At 36.4% G+C, this 19,314-nt stretch overlaps 1 long non-coding RNA gene across 2 annotated transcripts in view; it reads right to left on the bottom strand.

Moving 5' to 3' along the window:
* Nucleotides 1-4,399: 4,399 nt before the first annotated feature.
* Nucleotides 4,400-19,314, bottom strand: part of LOC112657598 (uncharacterized) — a 105,193-nt gene continuing 90,278 nt past the window's right edge. The window contains exons 4-5 of one of the 2 annotated variants that reach the window (XR_003135147.3): nt 9,155-9,316; nt 4,400-5,030 (exon numbers count right to left, since the gene is read on the bottom strand). This is a non-coding gene — a long non-coding RNA (uncharacterized LOC112657598). Of the gene's footprint in view, nt 5,031-9,154; nt 9,317-16,198; nt 16,577-19,314 lie in introns of those variants that run through there. The other variant, XR_007412294.1, reaches the window with a different exon arrangement.

Below are 19,314 nucleotides of genomic sequence, written 5' to 3'. Positions count from 1 at the left end.
ATAGTTTTGAATATCTGGCTCTATAAATAAGGATATTTGGTTATGGTGTTATAGGTAAGCTTGTCTTCTTTTTTTCTATGTTGTATGTTTTTAAATGATTCACAATAAATACTCTCATTTAAAAAAAAAGGTTATCTTAATATTTTAAGGCCCTCTACAAAGTAACTCTTTTATTTTAACTCTTAGGCAAGCTATTATAATTGACATTGAACCAAATGCATTACTGAAACAACACTCTTGTTTAATATTTGCTAGACTAAGTAGGATTTAAGTTTGGGGAGTGAGGTCTGTAATTGGAACATGAGGGTTTCTCTAGCAATCTGAACATTAAATTATGTGAAGATCTTCAGCCTCCCTTCCTTCCTTTCAAAATTGAAGTTGCTAATATAAACTAACAATGGCAATATAGTTTTACCCAAACAAATCCCACATATAAAGAACCAAAAAACAGAAAACAATGTCTAAATTGAGTTGCTACTATTACCAATGATTTATAATCATGTCCACTTAAATAGTGACCCAAAGTAACACATGGCCTCAAGATAGTGTCTGTCACATGCTGACAACTGACTCCTTAAGTTCAGATGCTCACTCTGAGGTTTGAGTTTTTAAGAACTATTGTTGCATACATATCACTTGTATTCAAGTTTATCACATTTTTTGCTACTTTTAACCAAGTTAATGAAATTTAATCATTTATAAAGAATTGCTTTAACCAATTTATCAAGATTTATTAAGCTCACTAGGACATTTTGAGTTTGACATTGAGGTAGAGTAAAAGCAACAAGGTCAAAATCCTAAACTTGATGTTTCTAGAGGCCATTCAATTCTATGTAAGATACATCAATATGTCATTAATATAATTAAACACCTTCAAAGACTTTTAGGGGTTTGACTCTTTAGAATGGAGATACTCACAAATGTCTAAACACATGAGACAGGCTGATAACAGGACTCAAAGAAATCTGTCCATGTGCCTTTTAGATTCTTATTTATACTACATGTATTGACTTAGGTAATTAAGTTGCATATTTGGACACAGAGATATTGAGTTCCTGGGGTAAATTTTAAATTATTTAAATGTAATCATGATATTAAATATGATAAAAGTGTCATTAAAAATTTACCAAAGACTGGGCAGCCCAGGTGGCTCAGTGGTTTAGTGCCGTCTTCGGCCCAGGGCGTGATCCTGGAGACCTGGGATCGAGTCCCACGTCAGGCTCCCCTTCTCCCTCTGCCTCTCTCTCTCTCTCTCTCTCTCTCTCTCTGTCTCTCGTGGATAAATAAATAAATAAATAAAATTTTACCAAAGACCAAAATTGATCTTTATCTAATAAAAGCAAAGTGCTGAGAACAATGCAAGTACTTGATTAAGAATATCTACAATATTAATTACTCTGATCCAGTAATTCTAAGTTTCTTACATGAAAAAAAAATGATTTCAAATACTTTTTTTAAAGGTTTTCTTTATTTATTCATGAGACACATAGAGAGAGAGGCAGAGACATGGGCAGAAGGAGAAGCCAGCTCCCTGCAGGGAGCGTGATGCCTAACTCAATCCCAGGACCCCAGATCATCCCCTGAGCCAAAGGCAGATGCTCAACCACTGAGCTACCTAGGTGTCCCTAAAATACTTTTAAGATGTATTTACAAATTATGTTTTTAAAATATGCAACTTTCAACTGAAAAGAATATTCACACTGTTAACTAAGAAAGGTTATCTCTGAAGGGTGACTTTTTTTAATAGTTTCCTATAGTTTCCAAATTCTTTTAATTGAACATTTATCAATTAGTACTCAATATATAACTTGAGATGGAGAGTATTTTAAGAAAGAAAATAAAACCATACTTGAATTCAAGGCATGCAGTTCAATTCATCCTCACCCTCTTACCTGCTTTTTAATCATTAGCACTTTAATACTGCTAAATCAAAAACATAAACAGAATTTCCAGACTTGCAATTCAAAGAATTATAAATCATAGAATTTCCTGTTTATAGGAAAAGGATGCAGAAAAAAAATTATATGCAGGTCCATATCATGCAGAACATAGAACACTTTTTCCTAACTCACATTAAGCCATGCTGATTATGTTCAGCCTTATGTATTTTAGGCTCATGTATTTTAGTTACATAAGCCATCTTTTATTTTTTAAGAAAAGTACAAAATGCCAGAAAGCTACTTTTAACAAGGCAATGCTCTGAAGTCAGTGAAAGCTTTATTATCCCACTTAGTACATTATTCTTCAGATCAAAGTTCGTTATTATATTTTCTAAGATGACACCTATCTGTCCCATAATCCTCTTGTTCAATAACTTCCATTTAAAAATTTCTCTGCTTTCAAATCAAAGGAAATATTAAGGTATATGATGTGTCTCTGAAGATCTAAGACTCCAAATGCTTTGGGTTTTTAGAAGTACAACTACAGAGAAACCACAAAGGACTACAGAGCAATATGAAATATTAGCCATGGCCTTTGTGTAGATTATAGCCAAAGGAGTGTACTTGGCTTGGGGGATTCAAAGATTTATTACTGTTCAACTAACCCCAAATGAAAATATTGCTATTGCTATGTCTCTGGAACAGACTTCAGAAACATCTCTAGGTGTCAACCATAAAAGAGAGAGAGAGAGAGAGACTGGCTTAGCATATAGACTGAGTCCATCACTGTCAATAATACTATAAAAGCATAATATAAAATATTTCCAAGTTCCTTCTGGCTAGTAAGAGACACTAGGATCCAAGCTCACAAGGTCCTGATTTACTGCCACCGTTTTCAACACATTGGTTCACTTGCTCATAATAAAGTTGAAAACATGATACTCCTTTTATATTTAGAAATAGTCATTCTACTTTCATGCTTCCTGGTTCAGGAACCAAAAAATAGTTGGAGAAACATGGTATTGAGTGTATGGCTGTGTGATAGGAATATGAAAGTAGAGAATGTGCCAATGATGAATTGATGATATACCAAATTCTGCTATTGATAGAACAGTAACTGCTTTTATACTGGCTATTATCTTAGTAATGAAAATCCCGACCACTCAACCATAAGAAAGAAGGAAATCCTGCCATTTGCCAACAGCATGGATGGACCTTGGGGGCATTTTGCTAAGTGAAACAATTCATACAGTGAAAGACAAACACTGCACGATATCACCTACATGTGGAATCTAAAAAAAGACAAACTCACAAAACAGAAAGTAGAATAGTGGTTACCAGAGATGAGGGTTGGAGGAAATGGGAGATACTGGTCAATTTCTAAGATGAATAAGTTCTAGGAATCTAATGTATAGCATGATGATTACAGCTAATAGTACTGTGTTATATACTTGAAACTTGCTAAGAAGTAGATTTTAAATATTTTCACCATGGACACGCACAACGGTAATCACGTGACTTCATAGAGAAGCTAATGCTAGGTTGGTAATCATTTCACAATATATGTGTAAAAATCAACACATTATTCACCTTAGATCTGGAAATCCTGATTACTAATGATGATTATATCATAACTACTTTAGGAATATATGGCTTACTGCTACTGATAAGACTTACTCTAGCTTTCTATTTCTTCATGGTACTTTGTGTTGCTTAATTTTTAGATATTATACTAACAACAGCTTCGAGACTCATTGGGAAAAAAGCTAATCAAAGGGACATAAGGGGTTGATTTTCATTTCTCTGTGATAATTCTGTTTAAGGTGGCTATTACCAAGACAGCTCTACTTAAGTATCATTAAATAGTCTCCATTTTGCCACATCTATTCATCACATATTTATGGAACACCTATGATCTATTCTTGTTCTAGAAATGGAAGAATAAAGAGGGGAAGGGGGTTCTGTGTTTACATCAGCCAGTGCTAAGACAGAATTTGGGGCTAAACTTAAATCTTCAGACTATTATTATTATTTAGAATAGCTATTTAGCTTTTGTAAGGATGCCAATAATCCAATCAGGATTTTTAAAAATTCTGAAGACAAAAAAAAATCGCCTTCAGTCAGTACTTAAGAAAATGCTTTACTTAATATCACTGCATGCTCAATTCAAAGAGATGAGAACTAAAACAAAAACAAAAACAAAACAAAACAACAACAAAGCCCATTGCTCTGAATTTAAGGAAAAACATTTTCTCCTGCTTGATAACCATAAAAATAGCATAAATAAGTTATAAATAAAAGCTGCCCCCAAAAAGTCATGATTTTTTTGCCACTTCATAGAAAATATTGTCTACATATTAATGCCTTAAACCATGGACAACACAAGTAATTTATTCCCAAGTCAACACCTGCACTTCTATCCCCCAGAATAAAAAACAATTGCTAAAACCATAAGAACGAAAACAAACATTAATTTACAAAAAGCAGTTTATTGCATTCACAGCTGGAAAGCTAATAAACTTTGGAAAGATGTTTTCCTCTCCAGTATAACTCAAATGATAGTGTCTACATCTTCATTTAACAGAAAATAAATCTCAAAGAAAGAGATTAATCTCTAAAGCCCTGCCATTCATCATCAAGGGCAAATTAGGTAACTGCTTGCTTCTTGTTTCACCATTTCAATAATTCATAAGACTCTCCTGCAAAGGTTGCATCACTTAAATCTCTGAGATTAAAGTATCTTTACAGTTGAATACATGTAGGATGGTTTAAATAACTGATTTAGACATTTCATGAACTAAGTTATAGCCAATCCAAATGGGTTGAAATATCATTCCATTACCAGATTCCCTCCACTTGAAAAGTTCTTTCCCCAGCTATTTGCCTGGCTGGGTCATACTCATCCTTCAGATCTCGGGTCAAAGTTAGCTCTTCAGAGAGTTCTCTGACAAATTTTTTTTTTCAAGGAGCATTCCCTGGTACATACAACCTCAGCACCTTGTTTATTTCCTCATGAACCTTTGTAATATGAAAGTATTTTGTTTACTTATTTCTTTACTTTTATACCGTATGGCTTTATCACAAGAACCTCCATGAAGGTAGATCCACTCTGCTTTTTTTCACCACTGCACCTTCGGCCCAAGATAATGCCTAGAAGAGAATATCCATTTGACATACATTTCAGTGTTGAATGAGTAAATGAAGTACTTTACACCTTGTCAGTAAATAAACAGAGATATCTATAGGGTACCAAAGAATTATAGAGGGAGTGATTAGCTCTACTTATTTATTAACCTCGAACAAGACTAACCCTGTTGGAGTGAGGGGCCACCTAAGAAGTCTTCCGATTCAATATTTACTGCCCTACAAAGGCTCTACCACAGGAAGATACTTGACATATACCAGGAACATGAGGGAGGCCAGAGTGTTGGAGCATCACAAGAGGCTAAATGGTGTCTCATGACAGTGGAGATAGTCAAGAGACTGGATTTTCTTCTCTGTGCCAGTGGAAAGTCATGGAAAGGAATAATAGTATGAGACAGAGGCCTGATCTGACTTACACTATAAAAGATCACTCTGGTGGTTCACCATCCCAAAATCCAAGTGTCCTTTTGCATCTTAGTGACTGATATAGCAGCCTCTGGAATTGGAATGTCCAGAGTCAAATACTGCCTCCATCCACTTACACAGCAGTAATTTTTGATGAGTTTCATAACCTCTCTGAACCACTGTGTCTTCTTTTTAAAATGTAGAAAATAATAGTATCGATCTCATAAGACTTGTACTTACTTGTACAAAACAGAACTCTTGATTCCCTCTCTCATCCCTTGTTAGTACTGTATCTCTCCCACTCTTCCTGGTTTCAGTAAATATCTCTACCACCCACCCAGTTTCTCAACCAAACTCTAGTCCATCACTTTCCCTCACATCCTACATCTAATTTATTAGTCATTTCTACCTTCAAAAAAATCATCATCCAAATCTTATCACCTATCATAAACTGAATGTTTGTGTCCTCCCAAAATCCACATGTTGAAACCTAATCCCCTGTGTGATGATGTATGGAGGTGGGACCTTTGGTAGGTGATTAAGTCATGAAGGCAGAACCCTTATGAATGGGATTGTACCCTTATAAATGAGACCCCAGAAAGATCCTTCACCTCTCCTTCCATGGGAGGACACAAAGAGAAGATGGCTGTCTATGAATTAGGAAGCAAGTCTTCCTTTACTAGTCACCAGATCTGCTGGTGCCTTGATCTTGGACTCCTCAATGACTAAACTGTTAGAAATAAGAAAAGGGGGAGGGGGTATTTTGTTTTGGTTTTTTGGGTTTTGGATTTTTAACGAGAGAGAGAGCACAAGCAGGAGAAGTGTCAGGCAGACAGAGAGGGAGAAGCAGACTCCCTGCTGAGCAGGGAGCCTGATGTGGGGTTCAATCCTAAGACATTGGGATCATGACCTGAGCCGAAGGCAGACACTTAACTGACTGAGCCATTCAAGTGCCCCTAGAAATAAATTCCTGTTGTTTAAAAGCTACCTAGTCTATGGCATTCACTGTAGCAGCACAAATGAACTAAGACACCACTTCTTACCATCTCCACTGCTAAAACAGTGCATTCCCCCTTATCTTCCTCCTTCACTACCTTCCTTATTACTCCCAGATGGAATCCATTATATATAGAATAAATTTCAGTATCCTTATTATGATCTCTGAGACCCTAATAACCTGTTCTCTACCCACCTCTCTGATCTGATCTCCTCCTGGCTTCTTTATTCCAGGGAACACTCAAAAATCTTTCCTGTCTCAGAGCTTTTCCATTAGTGGCTCCCCATGATCAACTCCTTGCCTGGAATGCTCTTCTAATTCCTTACTTAGCTACTTTCTTCTCATCATTCAATTCTCAACTCCATATCATTTCCACAAACAGTCCTTTCCTGATCATCTTACTAATGTTCATTCCTCTCTATCTCAGTTGTTATGCCATTTGGTCTTCAGACCCTCTTGCAATCTTAATAATTATTGAGAGTCCCAAAAAGCTTTTGTTTATGTGGATTACATCTATTAATGAGTATTAATTTCGACTTTAAAATTGAGATATTTTAATTACATGTTTATTGGGTCATTTAAAAATAACTATCCATACAGTTCCAAAGTAATTACATATTTTTTTATGAAAAAAAAATTAGATGAGGGCAGTGACATTGTTTTACATTTTTAAAAACCTCTTTAATGTCTGGATTTATAAAATAAGCTGAATTTTCATATTTGCTTTTATATTTAATCTAATATAAAATGGTCTCTTAAATTGTATCAATAGGGCACCTGGGTGGCTCAGTGGTTGAGCATCTGCCTTTGGATAAGGTGGTGATCCCAGGGTCCTAGGATCGAGTTCTGCATCAGACTTGCTGTGGGGAGCCTGCTTCTCCCTCTGCCTATGTCTCTGCTTCTCTCTCTGTGTCTCTCATGAATAAAAAAATAAAATATTTTAATAAAAATAAATACAGTATATCGATGAAATCCAGCCTCACACAGATATGTAGTTGGAAAAGGAGAGAATCTTCTAATAGTTTTTCAGATAATTATAGATATTCTTTGATAATACACCAAACTCAACAAACGGAAGTTTCTTGAAGGTTAATTGCAATATGGAATCTGAAATCATGTTGATTAACTTTTATGTTACATTAAAATCCATTGATATCTCACACTTTAATTTGATATTATAACATCCTGCATCAGTCATTTAGATAAATATTGGTTTATTACCTGATTTCAAATTATACTACAAAGCCATGGTGATCAAAACAGCATGGTATTGCCATAGAAACAAACATATCAATGGAATAGAATAGAGAGCCCAGAAAAAAACCTGTCACATGTGGTCAATTACTTACAACAAAGGAGTTGAGAATACACAATGGGGAAAGGATAGCAAAATATGATGCTGTAATATTATATCTGGACTTAATTCTTTAAAGAAAAAACGACCTGGAAAACCGGAAGCCATGTACAAAACAATGAAATTGAACCACTATTTTACACCATACACAAAAACTAACTCTAAATGGATTAAATACTTGAACACAAAACCTGAAACCATAAAACACCAGAAGAAAACACATGGTAATCTCATTCACATAAGTGTTAGTGATGATTTTTTGGATTTGACACCAAAAGCAAAGGTAACAAAAGCAAAAATAAGCAAGTGGAATTACATCAAACTAAAAAGCTTCTGCACAGCAAAGGAAACCATCAACGAAATGATAGAAAAGGCAATCTACCAAATAGAAGAAAAAATTTATAAACTATCTGATAAAGGGTTACTATTCAAGATATATGCAGAACTCCTACAAATCAATAGCAAAAAGTACCCAAACAATCGAATTTTAAAATGGGCAGAGTATCTGAATAGACATTTGTCTGTAGAAGAAATACAAATGGCCAACAGGCACATGAAAAGGTGTTCAATATCACTAATCAACAAGAGAAATGTTAATGAAAATCACAATGAGACATCACCTCATACATGTTAGAATGGATATTATCAAAAAGACAAAAAATAAGAAGTGTTGATGAGAATGTGGAAAAAAGGGAATCCTAGCATGTTGCTGGTGGGAATATAAACTGATACAGTTACTATGAAAAATAATATGGACCTTCCTTAAAAAATTAAAAATAGGACTACTATAGGATCCAGTAATTCTGCTGGGTATTTATCCAAAGTATATTAAATCACTATCTCAAAAAGATATCTGCACCTCCATGTTCACTGCAGCATTATTTATAATAGCAAAGACATGGAAACAATCTAAATGTCCATTGATAGATGAATGGATAAAGAAGTTGTGGTATACACAAACACACAAACACACACACACACTGGAATATTACCCATGAAAAAGAATGAAACCTTGTCATTTGCCACAACATATGCAGATCTGGAGGGTATTATGCTAAGTACATAAGTCAGATAAACACCACATGATTTCACTTGTATATGGAATCTAAAAAACAAAACAAATGAATGAACCAAAAGCAGAAACAGATTCACAGATAACAGGAAACAAATTATTCATTACCAGAGGAGAGTACTGGGGGGCAGGTGAAATAGGGGAAGAGAATTAAGAGGTACAAACTTCCAATTATAAAATAAATACATCATGGGGTTGTAATATACAGCATAGGGAATATAATGTCAATAATATCATTATAGATGTACAGAGAAAAGACTTCCACCACACTATGAACCAATAGAAAATAAAATTAATCTTACCCTTCTCCAAGTTATATGTAGTGTCAAGGCACTGGGGACTGTGGCTCTGATGTAATATGGAGGGGTCTGATCCACACAAGTGGATTGCCATTGAAACATCCATTATCTCTGATCTCATAACCCCTTCCGTTGTTATGGCTCTCCACCATTTCCATTTCACAACTGTGAGACAGAAATCAGATATGATGCCAGAATTTTTCCATCTGCCTAAAAATGAAAGGCAGCTACCTCCTCTCTAAAGTCTTACAGATGCCCTAAGGCACTGGCAGCCAGCAGATCTCCCTCTGTCCCTCTGTCCCTCTGTCCCTCTGTCCCCTTCCACTCTTCCTACCCTGAGGAAAGTTATTTCTCATCTGGGGTGATTTACAGTCTTGCTCTTTTCCCAGCTTCTGGTCAAGGAATTGTTCTGTTTCCATAAATTCTCTTTCTAAGATGATTTAGAATTTTGAAACACAAAGTTCAGAGACTTTCACAACACACGTCAGTTTCTTGTCCTGCTACAATATCCCTCCTCTTAGGCAATGAACCCAAAATTGACTGCTTGTTTGAATAAGCAGAAGAGAAAGGGAAGAATGCAGTGAGAAAAAAAAACATGGAAGAATATTTCAAATATTATGCAAGCCATAATATTATAAAAGGCTTTAGGTCAAGTCCTCATACCTCAAGTAAAAGTTAAGCTTAGCTATATATCAGGAAAAACTTTCCCTGAGGGATTAACCTGAGAAATTCTCTTCCTTTCCTGTGGAGATATTACAGGCAAGGAAAGGACTTCCACAATACTCATCTATCTGAAAGCACACACACACACAAAAAAAGTAACTTGCTCACACCAGTTTAACTTCATGTTATGCTGATATTTTTACAGTTACAGGGAAGTGAGCTCAATAAATCATTAAGTCACATTCTCTAGGAAGACTCATTAAGTCATTTACTGTAAGAACATTGGCTGTATCAATATTAAATCATTTACTCGTGGTATAGCCAGGAGGTCCTAGAACTGGGTTCTCCTACTATGGCCTCTAAGCAAACACAGCAACAGGAAAGAGACCACCCATGTTTGTTGTTGTTGTTGTTGTTGTTGTTGTTGTTGTTGTTGTTTTTAAAAAGCTTTATGTAGAGAATGCACCGTTGGTGCCACCTAGTGGTAGCATTGAATAAAATCCTGAGGTTTGGGTCTTCTGTCCACAGAATTTGAGCACTGAGGGGACCTCGGTAGAGGAGAGAGAGCACCACATATATCCCCACATGTTTCAACCAGGGAAACAAGGAGCTGTTTTCAAGAATATACAGCAGTTTAATAGCCTGCAAATAATACCACGTCTGATTTTTGTCGTGTTCAAGTCTTAGAACCTATCGTGCCATAAGTTTCCTCTGACTTCTTTTAATTTTTTGTACAATTTCTATTCTTCCATTTCATTTCATCCCTGAAATTACTAAAATTGCTTTGTATCTTCTTTGGGTTCCAAACGTATCACTCAGAATCTCCTCACTAACAGCATCACAAATAAAGAAGGAGGCAGGCTGGATACACGTTCACAGGACCAGATCCCAAGGCAAGGTTCCATTTGAGGACTCAGATGTGCTCCTTCCCCATGTCACAAGAATCTGGGGATCTACAGCCAATCATAGAATTTTACTACTGGAAGAACACCTATCACTTTACTGATGAGGAAACTGAAATCCAAAGAAGTTTTAATTTGTTCAATTTGACAGACTTAATTAGTGACGTATTTGGAACTAGATGCTAAGTTTTCAAATTTCCGGTCCAATACCCTTTCTATGTAATGCCACAGTATCAAACTTCCCTCTGAAATATTTTCAACATAAAAAGTAGACTGGCCAAGTGGAGGGAGAACAAGGTTCAAAGAAAATTGCTGCGAATCTTGGCCCAGATCCTAAACTTAAGTTTGAAGAACGGGATAACATTTAATTTATAATCAACAAAGCTTACTTCCTAATGAAGTTTTCATCATTAGACAATGTTTCACACTGCTTTTCAGCCCTGCAGTTATTGGACTATGTACCACAGAATCATATTTGCTGTTGTTTTACTAGTTTTATATACTGCTCAGCACCCAAGCATGTTCCCATACATATCCCCTTCCTATCCAGTTCCCAATACACCCTGGATTAGTGTATTCTATTATTTTCTTGTCCTAAGTTTATGATTATTATCTTAGGTATATTTTTCATACTAAGTTACACTTATTGCTTCAGGGAAAAAATTCTTCAGACATAATTATTGATTTGCATCTTGTAGCGAAAATAATTACAAATTCTCTCCAAATGGAGAAAGCATCAAAAGATGAACAAAATTTTGCTAATATTCTTACACTGTACATGCAAAGCTAAGGCAAAATCTTAGCAGTTTCTTGATACTTATTTTCTGTTATGTATTGTTCATCCTTATCTGAAAGGAGAGTCCTCACACTAAGGGAAAATAATATTTTTATATATTTTTAAAGCAACCTTCCATAAATATAGGTATCTTTCTAATGAATGAGAGCAAAGTTGATTTTGTAGTTACGTTTTAACTAAAAATAATACATGTTTAAAATCCAGTGATCCCTTTGCTATTGCTCTCAATCCTTTTTCTCTTTCAGTTTCTAATTGCTGTTTTTCTAAGCTAGCTATACTTAGCTTTACTATTTTCACCTCAGGTAAAGTTCATTCAAACTTCTATGCTTTATTTTTTTGTATCTAGTTACACATTCAAAAGAACAGACATAGTTCAAGAGAAAAATATTGAGTCCAATATTCCAATCACTTAAACCTTCTGGAAAATAAATTCTTTCCTATCCTCTCTGTAACAATTAGTGCATGGCCTTTCACACCAGGGTGAAGGGTGAAAATTTACAAGTCACAGTCTTGACACCCTGAAGCTAATGAGGGCAAGCATCTGTGCTGATGTAAGCTAGTCAGCATGGTACTTTCCTATAGGAAATCGCCAAGAGTCATTATCAAATCTCAAATGTTATAGTTGAAGACTTAATAGACTCACTCCAAGCCATTTTTATTTCTTTGCCTAAATACATTTTGCTGGAATTCCCCCTGTTGTGAAGAGAAATTGCTGATTGACCAAATGCGAAAGCCTTCCTTCACTGGTCTAGTAAAGAGGGTTCCCAGGTTATGTGCCACTCACCTCCTCAAGTGTTTGGGGGCACAATTTCTTTCACCCAAGGACCCTCAGCATCACCTTTCTATAGCCTGCACCAAGAAATGAAGATGATAATAAGCTAAGCCATTAATTTGTAACTCTTTTATAATTGAAGTCACATTCAAGAATGAGAAAATATTTGGCTAAGAAAAATAAACCAGCTTTCTATGTACCCTGTTCTTTGCAGTACATACTATTTCTTCTCAGATTAAGCTGAATAAATGCCATTTTCATGAAGATCATACAGAGCATAAAATAGCTTTAAAGCCATTTCTTGGCCTTTGCTTCACCATCCTCCTTGTCCCCCACTGCCACCACTATCACATAAAATTCTGAAAGATTCCAATTTAGGCCCTTAAGAAAAAACATTTCAAATGATAACATTTACTAAATTGCAACTCCTGTCCAGTTTCCACTTAGACAAAAATAGCTGTCAGGAGGAACACAAATTTAGAACTCAAAAGTTAGGAATTTCTTAGAAACAGAAATAGATCACCAAATAAATTGAAAACATTGCTAGCATTTCTTCTCTGTCTCCATGGCAAGCTGAGTAGTTTCTGAATCAGTGGTAGAGAAAGAGGAAGCTGGGCATGAAATTTCCCCTGCACTTGATTCACCCATGGAGTCAAAATTTGGAGTACAAGAGATTACAAGAAGCAAGAGAAAGGGCACATATGGTTCCAAACTAAGAATGCTACCTCTGGTTTCTGGTAATAAGAGAATTGCAAGATATTTTTTTGGCACAGTATCCAAACCCAGTTTGAATGCAAAGTAAAAATGTTCAAAAGAAAGATGCTTTAGGCTATATCTAGGAAACTCTTCATGGGTAGCATATGTTTGTAGTTAATGTAATCTATCCAAACAGGAGAGTGCTGTTGCAACAGACAAGTGTCTGTTCTGATGGCCCAGGTACCGAGCTAGCAGAGAATGTCTTTGCTGAAAATAGAGAAAGCTTTATGCTTGTTCAGAAACGATATTCCCCTGGGGATAGAAAGGAAAACAACATGAGAAGGAAAATGTCATTACTGAGCCAGTTACCTCTGACTTGCTATGGTTGCAGATATTTCTTACCCTTTTTGTCTCTCTTTGTTTCTTACTTCCCATTTTTTTCACTTTGCCACTTCTTTGAACTTTTGATGAATATTCATGTCTCTGTAGTGTTTGTACTATGATTAAGAACAGAGTGAATTACTTAACATAGCCTCTTCTGATAAAGGAAGCATTTGGGTAAGCAAGTCATACATGTCAATAAGGGACATTTTATCATAACGGCCAATGAGTTAAAATTGTAGGTCTAGACCTACACAGAGAATCCAACTGCTTTATCACAACTAAAGTATCCTCCTTCCTTAAATGTAATTGGGAGACACAGCCAAGTCACAACTTCTCTAGTCGAGAGGCCCACCTGTTTGTCAGCTCATCAGTTGCAGTTATAGATCAAATATTTACTAAGCTGGGCTTCGTACTAGGCCTAGGGTAAAATAGAGGAAAAGGCTGACATGAACCTAAGAGTCTAGTGAATGTGCTTTCTGCAGCTACTACAAAAGCCTCTCTTCATAGGCCTCTTTTAAAACACAAGCCACTCAGGATACCTGGGTGACTCAGTCAGTTAAGTCTGCCTTTGGCTCAGGTCATGATCTCAGGGTCCTGGGATAGAGCTTCCTGTTGGGCTCCCAGTTCAGTGGGGAGTCTGCTTCTCCCTCTCTCACTCTTGCTCTCTCTAAATAAAAATAAAATCTTTAAAAACACACACAAGCCATTCGAGCAGCACCTGACTGAAGGGAATGAGTAACAGCTGAAATCCAGCTTTCACTCCACTCTTTAAAACTGTTCCACCTGGAGGGGAAACCTTTTAGAAAGCCATACACAGGCAGCACCAGGGAGCCACAGCCCTGCATTAAAGCACAGTTTCCCCTTCCACAGGAGTATTGCACTTGTCCCTGCCCTGGAGTTTCTCAGTACTGCAGAAGCCACACTCAGTTGTCACACCTCAGCGATGGCCCTGCAGACTAGGGTTGAGGTGAATTAATGTAGACAGGAGTATTCAACTTAAAAAAGAATGCAAAAATCTACACACTAGCAGAACAATAATAGTGCAGCTAGTCTCAGATATCTTAGAGGTTTTGACATAAGCCACTGTTTCTTAGTTGTCATTTTATTTTAAAGTCTCAGTCCAGTTTTTCTGAGCTAATAAGCACTCTGAAGTCCAGAGTTCTTTGTCCAGGGTCTATCTGCTTTATTATACATTTTTCCTTCCAACTGACTCACTACATCTCTAGACTTATAATTAGTAAACATGCAAAAAAGCAAAACAAGGAAAAGGGCTATGAAGAAAGCCAAGTTTGAGTGAGTGATTTGCACATAAAGACATGGAATTTCTTTCATACAGCTGATCTGCTCCTAGCCAGTTCTGCAGATTATAGGGGACGGAAATAGCACATTTTTGTCGCTTGTCTGCTGTCTCTGTCACAAAGATAAACCCTTAATTGGCAAGCCCTTAACATCTTATGGTATTTTATGTTATGGTCTGATAGAAATAATCTGTCCAGGCTTTGTGACAAAGTTGTTTTATAAATCCCTACTAATAACAGGGGGAAAGACCTGATAATGTATATGTTCTTATTTTGGTATTAAAGAATTTACAGTAGCTTTCATCAAAACAAATTCTGATCCTGTCACTCAAAAATGTAATTCTTAGCATTCTTTTGATTACAAAAGGCTAGAGGTAAAAGCTTCTAAAAGTTAGTGTTACACATAGCTCTCTGTCAGGTTACTTATAGCATGGTTGTTCCATGAACTGTTTGAAATCTGACCTATAAAAGGTAGTCCATCCAAAACTCCGGTGTATTTTGTATTTTAATCCAGGTCCTGGATTGCCTCCCATGGCCCAGCAATTAGAAAGCAGCTAGAAATAGTGTCTGAATCTAGTTTTCATCTATGATTAAACACCAGTTTCTTAGGGACAAGCAAGCAGCAGTCAATACATGGATTAAATGGTGCCTAATAATCACTAATCTTTCTGATTCTTTCATCAAATAAATTACTATTGTCATTGTTTAAGATTTTGTTTATTTGACAGAGAGTGCAAGAGAGCACGTGCACACACAAGCGAGCAGGGGACAGGCAGAAGGAGAGGGAGAAGCAGACTCCCTGCTGAGCTGGGGGAAGGGGTTCTCAATCCCAGGGTCCCTTGATCCCAGGACCCCAAGATCATGACCTGAGCCCAAGTCAGATGCTTAACTGACAGAGCCCCCAGGTACCCCACTATTGTCACTATTTAAACACAACTTTGTAATACTCCACATCTTCTTTATCCATTCATCTGTCGAAGGACTCAGTCATCAGAAAAGACAAATACCCACCATTTGCTTCAATGTGGATGGAACTGGAGGGTATTATGCAGAGTGAAATAAGTCAATCGGAGAAGGACAATTATCATATGGTTTCACTCATACGTGGAATATAAGAAATAGTGAAAGGGATTATAACGGAAAAGAGGGGAACTGAATGGGGAGGAAAATTAAGGAGACAAACCATGAAAGACTCCTAACTTTGGGAAACAAAGGGTTGTGGAAAGAGAGGTGGGGGTGGGGAATGGGGTAGCTAAGTGATGGGCAATGAGGAGGGCACCTGATGGGATGAGCACTGGGTGTTATATGTTGACAAATTGAATTTAAATAAAAAATTTTTTTAAAAACAGAACTTTGCCTCACTGCCACAACAGACTTTAAATGATAGCATATAGAATTGTTCTGTCTTTTAGGAAACCAAACCAAAGCCAAAAAACAAACAAAAATCATAATCTTTAGTACAAGGGAGAGAGTGCTAATAAAAATGTATAAATTACTAGCATAGGTCATACCTAATGTTATTATGATTACCTGGAACAGCCCCCTCAAGGATGAGACTCCTCCTCCATGAAGCCATTAAAAACTTCTTGTGATTCTTCTTCAGCCCCTACTCAAGTTCCAAATAGTCACAAAGTAGAGAAATATCTGAGCCCAAACTCCTGGAATGCCTACTTCATCTTCCTCAGCAGACTATGGCTCTCTGGTCTTTCAAGATATGTCTAACACATCTTCTTCTTCATCCAAACCCTTTATCTGACCCCCAGTTCTTCCTCCAACTATGTTAGGTGTGGCTCCACTTAAGCACTTACCACAGATTCATAAACATCTTTTTACTTGTCTTTCTCTCCACTAGAATGTGAGTTTCTTGAGGCCAATGACTATATATTTCAGTATCTGTATTCCCAGCCATGCTGCCTGGAAAATAATAAATGCTCAATAAACGTCTGCTGAATGTAACAACCAGGAACATAAGTATGGAGCAGTACATTTTCTCCAGTGAAAGACTCACTGGGAATATCTACTCTACCCATTAATTCCCTGAAGAATTTGATACACCGCTTACAAAAGGTTGGCTTCCCCTCAAAGTCTCAATCATTTTCAACAACTTCCATGGCTTGGCTGTCTCAGATTCAAGGATGATTATATAGAAATGTGGTAAGTTCCTTTAGTTCATTTGACAGTTATAACTCTCACATACCAGGTCAGTCCAGAAGAACCAATATATATAGAATGCTACCTACAGCTTTTCTTATAGAGGAGGCTAGCAACAGGAATTGTTACCAATTAACCATTTATCTGTGGATTTCTCAAATCCTGTAAATTATTTTCTTGTAATCTTGGTTTCTAAACTCTGAAAGTCCTAAGAAGCTTGCTTATTTGATGTGAAACCAAAATTGTCATTTTTCCTTATACATTCATGATAACTGAAAGAATAATGTTTCAAAAATAGTTTCCTGACTATTTGCTTTCATTTAATTACATGTACCCTTAATTTGTCAAACTCTTGAATGAGTTTACAATTCAACCTCTGAGCACAAAGCTATACCTATAAAAATGGGCAGTCTTTATGCCCCTGAAAATTACATTCTATTGCTTCTCTAATGAAAAAAGATGCATATACCACCTTTGACTTGGCTGTCTTTGTGTAGATTTATGAAAAATTGGCAACTCTAAAAAGTTGAATCTTGATGTGTCTTTCAAACCTGTGCAGTTCTTTGATCTCCAGTTTGAATCACTAAGGTAAGCTTCTCATGAGCTAAAACAGCAGGTTTCATTTCTCCATCTGCTACACAGCACCCCAGAGATGCCAAGGGCCCAAGGAAAGTAAAAGGGAGGAAGGGAAAAAACATTTCTCTTTTTGTTTTTTAACTGAAATGCCTGGAGCAAATCAAGCCCAAGAGTCTAGCTGCTAAGGGAAAAAGTAGAATCTATCAGCATTTCCATGGGAAATGGTAGATCAGTTGCATAGACACAATAAGATGCTGCGTGTAAGTGAGAGAAGGAAAATAAAATCAAGCACAAAGCAATTCTAAATTAGTATAAAATTTAAAACCTAAGGCAGCAAGTTAATCATTAAGAAGACCTCTTTTTTAAGGGCTCTCTCTCCCTTGCTGTGCTGTAAAATCATTCTTCCTGAGAGTCTTTGCAAGTGGACCAAGAAAATATGCCCAAGAAAACAGTAAGAAAACATTAGATTCAATTTCATGTGATGTGAACACACTGAGTGACATGTGGTTGCTTAACCAGGTCATTATGGCATGCAAAGTACAAAGTGAAATCCTAGGTGTCATGCATCCAAACTAAAAAGAAATCAGTCTTCTGACTCCTTACCAAGGATGACAAGCTCCAGACTAAAGGTTATGACTATTAGAACTGCAACTGTCTACTATTATCCCTTCTCTGTGTTATTACTCTATTCTTAGCTGGAAGAGTTACTTCATCAGCATGAAAGTATCAGTCAAACTTCTGATTGATCACAAGAGCATTGATTAATATGGACACAAGAGAAGTTCTGTTAAAACTGCAGGATCTTCCTCCAAATAGCACAGGCACACAAAGCCAAACTTGCTACTGCAGTAACCAGTAGACACAGCTTGCTATTTTTAATTACATCCCCTCTTTAGTTAGGTCTCTTCTTTGAAACAATGGATTATTATTCATCAACTTTGAACAAAAGGGGTGTGGACACAGTCCAGCAGAGAGCCAGGAGGGCTCTTGATGCCTCTCATGTAAGACTTACTAATCAATTCACTGTGGCTAAAATAAAAGTCCAGGTACACAATAGGTATGAGAATCTTGATTTTAGGCAAACAGCATTTCCTACATACCACAACACATCACAAATTTAAATGCACAGATGCTGAGAACTTACATCTCAAAGTCCATGTATGCTTAACAAACAGTACAATTCAAAGTGAACTCTAAATGTTTTGACGTATTATTGACCAACATTTGTAGAGGTTATGTGCCTCTATCTTTTGTTTGTTTTAAAGGTTAGTGTTGCATAGGTTTAGAGCAGTGATTTTCAACCAGGTCATCTTTATTTCCTAGGGGATATTTGACAATGTGTGAAGACAATCTGATTATCATGACTGGGGGGAGGAGGGAAAGGTGTGACTGGCATCTGATGAGAAGAGACCAGGGATGCTGCTAAAAATCCTACTATGCACAGGACAGCTCTCACAACAAAGAATTATCTGACCCAGAGTGTCAATAGTGCCATGATTGAAAAAAACATGGAAAAGAGAAATAAGAATTTTTTTAATTTAATATTTTTATTCAATTAACACATGTTCAAAGTTTTACAAGTTAAACAGAACTAATAAAACTCAAGAAAATTAGCAATCCTCTGCAGTTTTTCTAAACATTTCATTATTTCATCTGGCTACTCCTTATTTCTAAAGAATATATTTATATCAATAGTTCTTATTTAAGTAAGTTTAAATATTATCACTGACTTATTTCACAGTCTTTGAATACCTCAGTCTTTCACTTCCCTCTCTGATTTTATCCTTTCTCCTCTCCCCCTGCTTTCCTTTTTTTTTTTTTTTTCTAGAAGGTTTTCCTAACTTTATTTCTAGCCTTTTTCTTGAACTTTAGTTTAGCTGTTGTACTTCAACTTTTATTCCCAGAGGCTTCTTCTTGGTCTCTTT

This window comes from Canis lupus, chromosome 8 (genome assembly GCF_003254725.2).
Source record: "Canis lupus dingo isolate Sandy chromosome 8, ASM325472v2, whole genome shotgun sequence".
NCBI classification, from domain to species: domain Eukaryota; kingdom Metazoa; phylum Chordata; class Mammalia; order Carnivora; family Canidae; genus Canis; species Canis lupus.
Note: the sequence above shows the minus strand (reverse complement) of the source record. Positions and strands in the feature narration are given on the sequence as shown.